Raw genomic sequence first — 10,000 nt, 5'->3', positions numbered from 1 at the left:
TTGCCCGGATAGGCACTAGAATGTGCAGATTTTGGGCGTTTTTGCCTGGATAGGCTAAGGAATGGGCATGCTTTGGGCGTTTTTGCCCGGATAGGCACCGGAATGCTTGGCCTTGGCTTGTCCTAGCAGGGCATTGCTAGGTTGGGCTCCCTTGGCCTTTTGGGCGCCTTGGACGATGTCTTGCGAAGACCATGGGCACAAGGCCATGGCATATGGTGAGGAAAGGACCACGGTTGCCAAGGTTAGGCACCGGAATGCTTGGCCTTGGCTTGCCCTAGCAGGGCATTGCTGGGTTGGGCTCCCTTGGCCTTTTGGGCGCCTTGGACGATGTCTTGCGAAGACCATGGGCACAAGGCCATGGCATATGGTGAGGAAAGGACCACGGTTGCCAAGGTTAGGCACCGGAATGCTTGGCCTTGGCTTGCCAAAGCAGGGCATTGCTGGGTTGGGCTCCCTTGGCCTTTTGGGCGCCTCTGACGATGTCTTGCGAAGACCATGGGCACAAGGCCATGGCATATGGTGAGGAAAGGACCACGGTTGCCAAGGTTAGGCACCGGAATGCTTGGCCTTGGCTTGCCAAAGCAGGGCATTGCTGGGTTGGGCTCCCTTGGCCTTCCGGGCGCCTTGGACGCTGTCTTGGGAAGACCATGGGCACAAGGCCATGGCATATGGTGAGGAATGGACCACGGTTGCCAAGGCTAGGCATATAGAGAGGAATCGCATTTTTGCCCGGATAGGCACCGGAATGCTTGGCCTTGGCTTGCCATAGCAGGGCATCGCTGGGTTGGGCTCCCTTGGCCTTCCGGGCGCCTTGGACGCTGTCTTGGGAAGACCATGGGCACAAGGCCATGGCATATAGTGAGGAATGGACCACGGTTGCCAAGGCTAGGCATATAGAGAGGAATGGACCACGGTTGCCAAGGTTGCGCAAGTTTTGGGCATTTTTTGCCCGGATATGCCCAAGTATGCCCCGATAGGCCCGTTACGCCCCGGTATGAACGCGTATGCCCGGATAGACTCGGTATGCCTTGGGATACATGCGTATGCCCCGATAGGCTTGGTACGCCCCGATATGCGCACGTGTGCCCCAGTAGGGCTCGGTATGCCCCGGTATGTACGCGTGTGCCCCGATAGGCCCGGTATGCCCCGATATGCACACGTGTGCCCCAATAGGGATCGGTATGCCCCGGTAGGTACGCGTGTGCCCCGTAATGCACGTTTCGCTGATCTCCCCGCATGTCCCGCCCCTATATGTAATACTTACTTACTTACTTACTTTCTTTCTTGCTTGCTTGCAATGGTTGGGAGTGCCCGGCATGCCCCGCTGCAGAGACCAAGGGCGCAATGACTTGGCACCGCGGATGCCGGGACTCCGGCACTTCCCGTGGCACTGATGGTTGGTTCCAAAGACAAAAGGCCGTGCAAGGCCACCGCACCGCGGATGATTTTGCTCGTGCTGGCGCCTTTGTGTGGCCAAAGAACATGCGCGAATGCTCCTGTCGGAAGGGTTGGTGTCCTGGCCCCGTCGGGTGTCACGAATGCTCGGTTGCGAAGACCATGGGACCAAAGCCATGGCACGTCGGATGATGGCTCCAGCTGGCGCCCCGGCACTTTCTGTGGCATTGATGCTCGGTTTCAAAGACAAACGTGCGCAGGGCCAGGGGACCGCGGATGACTGCTCGTGCTGGCCTCGTTGGGCGGCATTGATGGTCGGTTGCAAAGAAAATGCGCGATTGCTCGTGTCGGGGACTGGCAAGCCAAGGCCAAGCGAGCCATGGCAACGCGGATGATGGCTCCAGCTGGCGCCCCGGCACTTTCTGTGGCATTGATGCTCGGTTTCAAAGACAAACGTGCGCAGGGCCAGGGGACCGCGGATGACTGCTCGTGCTGGCCCCGTTGGGCGGCATTGATGGTCGGTTGCAAAGAAAATGCGCGATTGCTCGTGTCGGGGCCTGGCAAGCCAAGGCCAAGCGAGCCATGGCAACGCGGATGATGGCTCCAGCTGGCGCCCCGGCACTTTCTGTGGCATTGATGCTCGGTTTCAAAGACAAACGTGCGCAGGGCCAGGGGACCGCGGATGACTGCTCGTGCTGGCCCCGTTGGGCGGCATTGATGGTGTGTTGCAGAGAGCATGTGCGATTGCAAGTGTCGGCCGGGTTTGGGTTCCCTTGGGCTTTCGGGCGCCTTGGACGCAGTCTTGCGAAGACCATGGGCACAAGGCCCCGTCCTGGCCCCTTGTTCGATTCGCTCTCGTCTTGCGCTTGCTTCCAAGGTCCTCCATGACCTTCCCCATGGCCTTGCTAGATCCCCCCCATGACGCATGACCTCTGTCCGTTGATTGGTTTTGAGTGCACACCATGCCCGGCTTGGCACCGTGTTGTCGCGTGAGTGGCATTTGGATCGTGCATGGTGGTGGGCTACCTGCCAATGCGCACAAGCCTTGCACACTAGCCTTGCGCACGAGCCTTGCACAAAAGCCTTGGACACAAGCCTTGCGCACAAGCCATGCATACAAGCCTTGCTCACAAGCCTTGGGCACTGGCCCATCGCACTAGCCTTGCACACAAGCCTTGCGAACTAGCCTTGGGCACGAGCCTTGCGCACTAGCCTTGGGCACTAGCCTTGCACACAACCCTTGGGCACTAGCCTTGCGCACCAGCCTTGCCCACAAGCCTTGCACAGCAGCCTTGCACACTAGCCTTGCATACAAGCCTTGCACACTAGCCTTGCACCCAGGCCTTGCTCACTAGCCTTGGGCACTAGCCTTGCGCACTAGCCTTGGGCACTAGCCTTGCACACAGACCTTGGGCACGCAGGCCTTGCACGCTAGGCATGCTTGGGCAAGCAGCTCCCGCAACAAGTCGGCGGGTGTAGGCATGGTTGGGCGCAGATCCCGCATCGTCTCGTCGCGTCTGGGCGCAAACCCGTCGCGTCTCGTTGCGTCTTCAGAAGTCGTCGCTAACAGCACCTTTGGTTGCCACTGGTGGTTAGGCGGGTTGGTTGCGCAAACCCTATAGGAGGGTGGCATGCTGCGGGGCGCTGGAATGCGCAGGTTTAGGGCGTTTTTGCCCGGATAGGCACTGGAATGTGCTGGTTTTGGGCGTTTTTGCCTGGACAGGCTAAGGAATGGGCATGCTTTGGGCGTTTTTGCCCGGATAGGCACTGGAATGGGCTGGTTTTGGGCGTTTTTGCCTGGATAGGCTAAGGAATGGGGCATGCTTTGGGCGTTTTTGCCCGGGCAGGCACTGGAATGCCTGGCCTTGGCTGGGCATTGCTGGGTTGGGCTCCCTTGGCCTTTCAGGCGCCTTGGATGCTGTCTTGTGAAGACCATGGGCACAAGGCCATGGCATATAGTGAGGAATGGACCACGGTTGCCAAGGTTGCGCAAGTTTTGGGCATTTTTTGCCCGGATATGCCCAAGTATGCCCCGATAGGCCCGTTACGCCCCGGTATGAACGCGTATGCCCGGATAGACTCGGTATGCCTTGGGATACATGCGAATGCCCCGATAGGCTTGGTACGCCCCGATATGCGCACGTGTGCCCCAGTAGGGGTCGGTATGCCCCGGTATGTACGCGTGTGCCCCGATAGGCCCGGTATGCCCCGATATGCACACGTGTGCCCCAATAGGGATCGGTATGCCCCGGTAGGTACGCGTGTGCCCCGTAATGCACGTTTCGCTGATCTCCCCGCATGTCCCGCCCCTATATGTAATACTTACTTACTTACTTACTTTCTTTCTTGCTTGCTTGCAATGGTTGGGAGTGCCCGGCATGCCCCGCTGCAGAGACCAAGGGCGCAATGACTTGGCACCGCGGATGCCGGGACTCCGGCACTTCCCGTGGCACTGATGGTTGGTTCCAAAGACAAAAGGCCGTGCAAGGCCACCGCACCGCTGATGATTTTGCTCGTGCTGGCGCCGTTGTGTGGCCAAAGAACATGCGCGAATGCTCGTGTCGGAAGGGTTGGTGTCCTGGCCCCGTCGGGTGTCACGAATGCTCGGTTGCGAAGACCATGGGACCAAAGCCATGGCACGTCGGATGATGGCTCCAGCTGGCGCCCGGGCACTTTCTGTGGCATTGATGCTCGGTTTCAAAGACAAACGTGCGCAGGGCCAGGGGACCGCGGATGACTGCTCGTGCTGGCCTCGTTGGGCGGTATTGATGGTCGGTTGCAAAGAAAATGCGCGATTGCTCGTGTCGGGGACTGGCAAGCCAAGGCCAAGCGAGCCATGGCAACGCGGATGATGGCTCCAGCTGGCGCCCCGGCACTTTCTGTGGCATTGATGCTCGGTTTCAAAGACAAACGTGCGCAGGGCCAGGGGACCGCGGATGACTGCTCGTGCTGGCCTCGTTGGGCAGCATTGATGGTCGGTTGCAAAGAAAATGCGCGATTGCTCCTGTCGGGGACTGGCAAGCCAAGGCCAAGCGAGCCATGGCAACGCGGATGATGGCTCCAGCTGGCGCCCCGGCACTTTCTGTGGCATTGATGCTCGGTTTCAAAGACAAACGTGCGCAGGGCCAGGGGACCGCGGATGACTGCTCGTGCTGGCCTCGTTGGGCGGCATTGATGGTCGGTTGCAAAGAAAATGCGCGATTGCTCGTGTCGGGGACTGGCAAGCCAAGGCCAAGCGAGCCATGGCAACGCGGATGATGGCTCCAGCTGGCGCCCCGGCACTTTCTGTGGCATTGATGCTCGGTTTCAAAGACAAACGTGCGCAGGGCCAGGGGACCGCGGATGACTGCTCGTGCTGGCCCCGTTGGGCGGCATTGATGGTGTGTTGCAGAGAGCATGTGCGATTGCAAGTGTCGGCCGGGTTTGGGTTCCCTTGGGCTTTCGGGCGCCTTGGACGCAGTCTTGCGAAGACCATGGGCACAAGGCCCCGTCCTGGCCCCTTGTTCGATTCGCTCTCGTCTTGCGCTTGCTTCCAAGGTCCTCCATGACCTTCCCCATGGCCTTGCTAGATCCCCCCCATGACGCATGACCTCTGTCCGTTGATTGGTTTTGAGTGCACACCATGCCCGGCTTGGCACCGTGTTGTCGTTTGAGTGGCATTTGGATCGTGCATGGTGGTGGGCTACCTGCCAATGCGCACAAGCCTTGCACACTAGCCTTGCGCACGAGCCTTGCACAAAAGCCTTGGACACAAGCCTTGCGCACAAGCCATGCACACAAGTGTCACGGGGAAACAGTTCAGGACACAACCGGTATTAAAATCCATCTCGTCTCGTCTCGTTGCGTCTTGGAAATGCGTTGTTTATAGCACCTTTGGTCGCCACTGGTGGTTAAGGGGGTTGGTTGGCCAAACACTATAGGAGGAGGTGACCCTGTGACTTGTGACTTCTCCCCCGTTAGGCCCAGCAGGTGTGGGCAGGAGCCTTGGTGGCTTGCTCATGGGTTGCAAGAGGACTTGCTTGTGCATCTGTTGCACACAGTAGGAAATCATACTTCAACTCGTAGGCGTGCCCTAAGGGAGCTTTGGGTGCGGACTGCGAGCTATCCATAGGGATGCTCCAGTTTCTTTGGTTGAGGATGGGGGCCAAAGACAGTGCATGTTGGGTTGGGTTCCCACATGCATTGCGCGGCGGACCGGTGCAGGGGGCTACTTATACTGTTTGCCCCTCTGCACCGCGGTACGTCTCGTGGGTAGGCCATTCTCTAGGTCTTCCATGGGTTCGTGCCGGGGCGACTTCGGTTGCCCTCGCGAGGTGTACACCTTGCGGATCAGTCCATGGGGCATCTTGCTCCTTGGATGACCAAGCCCTAGTGCTTGGCGGATTGGTGCGTGGCATCGTCATGCCTCGTACTCGATGGACTTTGCATTAGGCCCCAAGGCCTTATGTTCGATGTACTCGTGATGCAGGCTGATCATGAGTGTGGGTATCAAGAAGCGCATGTCAAGATCTGAGCCAAGTAGCCTGTTGAACAGCTTAGAGTTTGTGTGCACATTTGAAGCATCAAGGGGTGTTGGCGTGCAGGGCCTTTAAAGGCTTGCACGATTGAAGGCTGGCCCTAGCATTCGTGCATGTTGGGGCGCCGCACGGGTTATTCCGTTGCTCAAATATTTGGCCCGTGACAGTTGGTATCAGAGCAGAATGTCCAAGCTATGTATTCAGAGTGGGCTTTGAGAATTGGTGCCAGATGGTATCTAGCGCCAGATCAGAGCAGGTTGTGAATCAAGAGTTTTCAAGGAGCTATGATACAGTTGGTGTCTGTGCTGGCATAGTTGCAGCAAGTGGCAGTGTTTGCGGCTATGATTAGTGCATCTCTAGTGCATGTTGCTTTGCACAAAGGAACGGGAAATGCTTTCTGTTGTGGCGGAGTTGGAAAGAGCTTGAATGTTAGCACACCAAGTTGGAGGTGCCAAGTGCGGATGTCTTTGAATCTAACACTTTGAAAGTCCATTAGTCAGCCGAAGAAGAGCTAAAATTGCGTGGGTATGTTCCTTTCTGTGGACTCTCACTTATTCTACTTGAGTCGCGCAACAGAGGCGCGATGGCCTGGAAAGATTAGTACCATCAGTGTTTGTTCAAGCATTGCTCAATAGATTTACTCGAAGCTTGATACAGTGTTAGAGCTGCAACCGTCGGCGAACAGGTTGGCATCTTTCAGTGACCCACCGATGTGTGAGATCGGAAGTGGCAGTTGGGGAGTTGTGAATGCTCCGTTGCAGTGTTGGCTAACATTGATGTGTTAGCATATGGCTTTAAGGGCTTGCTATGAAAAAAGGGTTGGCTGCTGGCATAAGCCTTCCCCTATCAGATGAGGTGTTGAACGTGTCGGCACCAAAGCGCTCACCGAAGTGAATTTGCTTGCTCAGTGTGATGGCATAACCAGTTTGACGAATTAGCAGACATGCTCAGGATGAAGAGCTGGTCAATGACTGAAGTACTTTTATGGCAGTTCACAATTACAATCGAGCATGCGTGATGCTCTTCTCAGAAAGACCTTGGAACGAACGCCAAGGCCGCTTAGATTTGATAATGGGTTTGCTGTGCTGATATGAGACAGTGTGGTGAGCTCAGATGGCATATGGGCAGACTGTGTTGGTATGGGACGACATGGTATGTTTGTGTGTTTCTTGCTGCTTTAGAATCTCTTAGTTTGTCGAAATTGAAAGGACAGCTCAATCTGAATGATGGAATATTTGGGGTGGTTAGCAGTGTGAGTACTAGCCGCAAGTGCCCAAGGAGACCATTTGTGGCATAAGGGTTGATTGTTCAAATCAAGTTCTATAGCGTTGAACCGAAGCATGCAAGACTAAGCGTCGCAGTTGATTGATCCCAACAGGGGATTCTTGGCCTCAGGAGGAGGCGAGACTGATGTGGTGGTCTCTTTGCTTGGGAGTGCTTGTGGACTCCGTGGTTGGTTTGCACTTTGCAGGTGGCAAGTGCTGCACTTGGCCGAAAGTGAGGCAGGTGCTGTGCCAGAAGTGGTGGCACATTCAGGGAGAGACGAAGCGGTGCAAGTTGGCCATTTCGGAAGACCACTCCAGAGGAAGCTCGAGTGTAGCTGAGGAGGAACTTGAGAGTTGCTTGAGGAAATGATTCAAGCTGGTCGCTCTGCCCTCATGGAGTTTGGTGGAGTGCTCAGAACCATCATCACCGGTTGTAGGTGAGCCAAAACCTTCCGTGCCGAAAGTGTTGGCACGTTAACCGGTTGTAGGTGAGCCAAAACCTTCCGTGCCGAAAGTAATGGCACGCTACCCGGTTGTAGGTGAGCCAAAACCTTCCATGCCGAAAGTGATGGCATGTTATCCGGTTGTAGGTGAGCCAAAACCTTCCATGCCGAAAGTGATGGCGTGTTATCCGGTTGTAGGTGAGCCAAAACCTTCCATGCCGAAAGTGATGGCGTGTTATCCGGTTGTAGGTGAGCCAAAACCTTCCGTGCTGAAAGTGATGGCACGCTACCCGGTTGTAGGTGAGCCAAAACCTTCCGTGCCGAAAGTGGTGGCACGTCATCCGGTTGTAGGTGAGCCATAACCTTCCGTGCCGAAAGTGATGGCACGTCATCCACAGCGTTTGTAGGCACCGTCAGAAAACCTTCGCCTAGTTTGATGGAGTTCGGGAAAACCATCGTTGTTGAAGATAACTCCAGCAGAGCTATAGTGCAGTGATTGGCAGAACTTGAGGCAGTGTGGTATGCAGTAGAAGTCAGAATTCGCTGATTGTCGAAGTACCAGTGGCAGCTGTTTTCAAGATTGAGAAGTCATTGTTATTGTGGAACTGAGCTTCACAGAGCGTTCAGTGTCGACGAGGGCGTCGACGTTATCAGGTGGGGGAGTGTCACGGGGAAACAGTTCAGGACACAACCGGTATTAAAATCCATCTCGTCTCGTCTCGTTGCGTCTTGGAAATGCGTTGTTTATAGCACCTTTGGTCGCCACTGGTGGTTAAGGGGGTTGGTTGGCCAAACACTATAGGAGGAGGTGACCCTGTGACTTGTGACTTCTCCCCCGTTAGGCCCAGCAGGTGTGGGCAGGAGCCTTGGTGGCTTGCTCATGGGTTGCAAGAGGACTTGCTTGTGCATCTGTTGCACACAGTAGGAAATCATACTTCAACTCGTAGGCGTGCCCTAAGGGAGCTTTGGGTGCGGACTGCGAGCTATCCATAGGGATGCTCCAGTTTCTTTGGTTGAGGATGGGGGCCAAAGACAGTGCATGTTGGGTTGGGTTCCCACATGCATTGCGCGGCGGACCGGTGCAGGGGGCTACTTATACTGTTTGCCCCTCTGCACCGCGGTACGTCTCGTGGGTAGGCCATTCTCTAGGTCTTCCATGGGTTCGTGCCGGGGCGACTTCGGTTGCCCTCGCGAGGTGTACACCTTGCGGATCAGTCCATGGGGCATCTTGCTCCTTGGATGACCAAGCCCTAGTGCTTGGCGGATTGGTGCGTGGCATCGTCATGCCTCGTACTCGATGGACTTTGCATTAGGCCCCAAGGCCTTATGTTCGATGTACTCGTGATGCAGGCTGATCATGAGTGTGGGTATCAAGAAGCGCATGTCAAGATCTGAGCCAAGTAGCCTGTTGAACAGCTTAGAGTTTGTGTGCACATTTGAAGCATCAAGGGGTGTTGGCGTGCAGGGCCTTTAAAGGCTTGCACGATTGAAGGCTGGCCCTAGCATTCGTGCATGTTGGGGCGCCGCACGGGTTATTCCGTTGCTCAAATATTTGGCCCGTGACACAAGCCTTGCACACAAGCCATGCATACAAGCCTTGCTCACAAGCCTTGGGCACTGGCCCATCGCACTAGCCTTGCACACAAGCCTTGCGCACTAGCCTTGGGCACGAGCCTTGCGCACTACCCTTGGGCACTAGCCTTGCACACAACCCTTGGGCACTAGCCTTGCGCACCAGCCTTGCCCACAAGCCTTGCACACCAGCCTTGCACACTAGCCTTGCATACAAGCCTTGCACACTAGCCTTGCACACAGGCCTTGCTCACTAGCCTTGGGCACTAGCCTTGCGCACTAGCCTTGGGCACTAGCCTTGCACACAGACCTTGGGCACTAGCCTTGCGCACTAGCCTTGCCCACGAGCCTTGCACACTAGCCTTGCACGCAGGCCTCGCAAGCTAGGCATGCTTGGGCGAGCAGCTCCCGCAGCAAGTCGGCGGGTGTAGGCATGGCGGGGCGCAGATCCCGCATCGTCCCGTCGCGTCTGGGCGCAAACCCGTCGCGTCTCGTTGCGTCTTCAGAAGTCGTCGCTAACAGCACCTTTGGTTGCCACTGGTGGTTAGGCGGGTTGGTTGCGCAAACCCTATAGGAGGGTGGTATGCTGCGGGGCGCTGGAATGCGCAGGTTTAGGGCGTTTTTGCCCGGATAGGCACTGGAATGTGCTGGTTTTGGGCGTTTTTGCCTGGATAGGCTAAGGAATGGGCATGCTTTGGGCGTTTTTGCCCGGATAGGCACTGGAATGGGCTGGTTTAGGGCGTTTTTGCCTGGATAGGCTAAGGAATGGGGCATGCTTTGGGCGTTTTTGCCCGGGTAGGCACTGGAA

This window comes from Tasmannia lanceolata, unplaced genomic scaffold, assembly GCF_043159265.1.
Source record: "Tasmannia lanceolata isolate RefF3 unplaced genomic scaffold, GAP_Taslan_0.1 ptg000019l, whole genome shotgun sequence".
Lineage (NCBI taxonomy): Eukaryota > Viridiplantae > Streptophyta > Magnoliopsida > Canellales > Winteraceae > Tasmannia > Tasmannia lanceolata.
The sequence above is the reverse complement of the archived record's forward strand: the minus strand, read 5'-3'. Positions refer to the sequence as shown.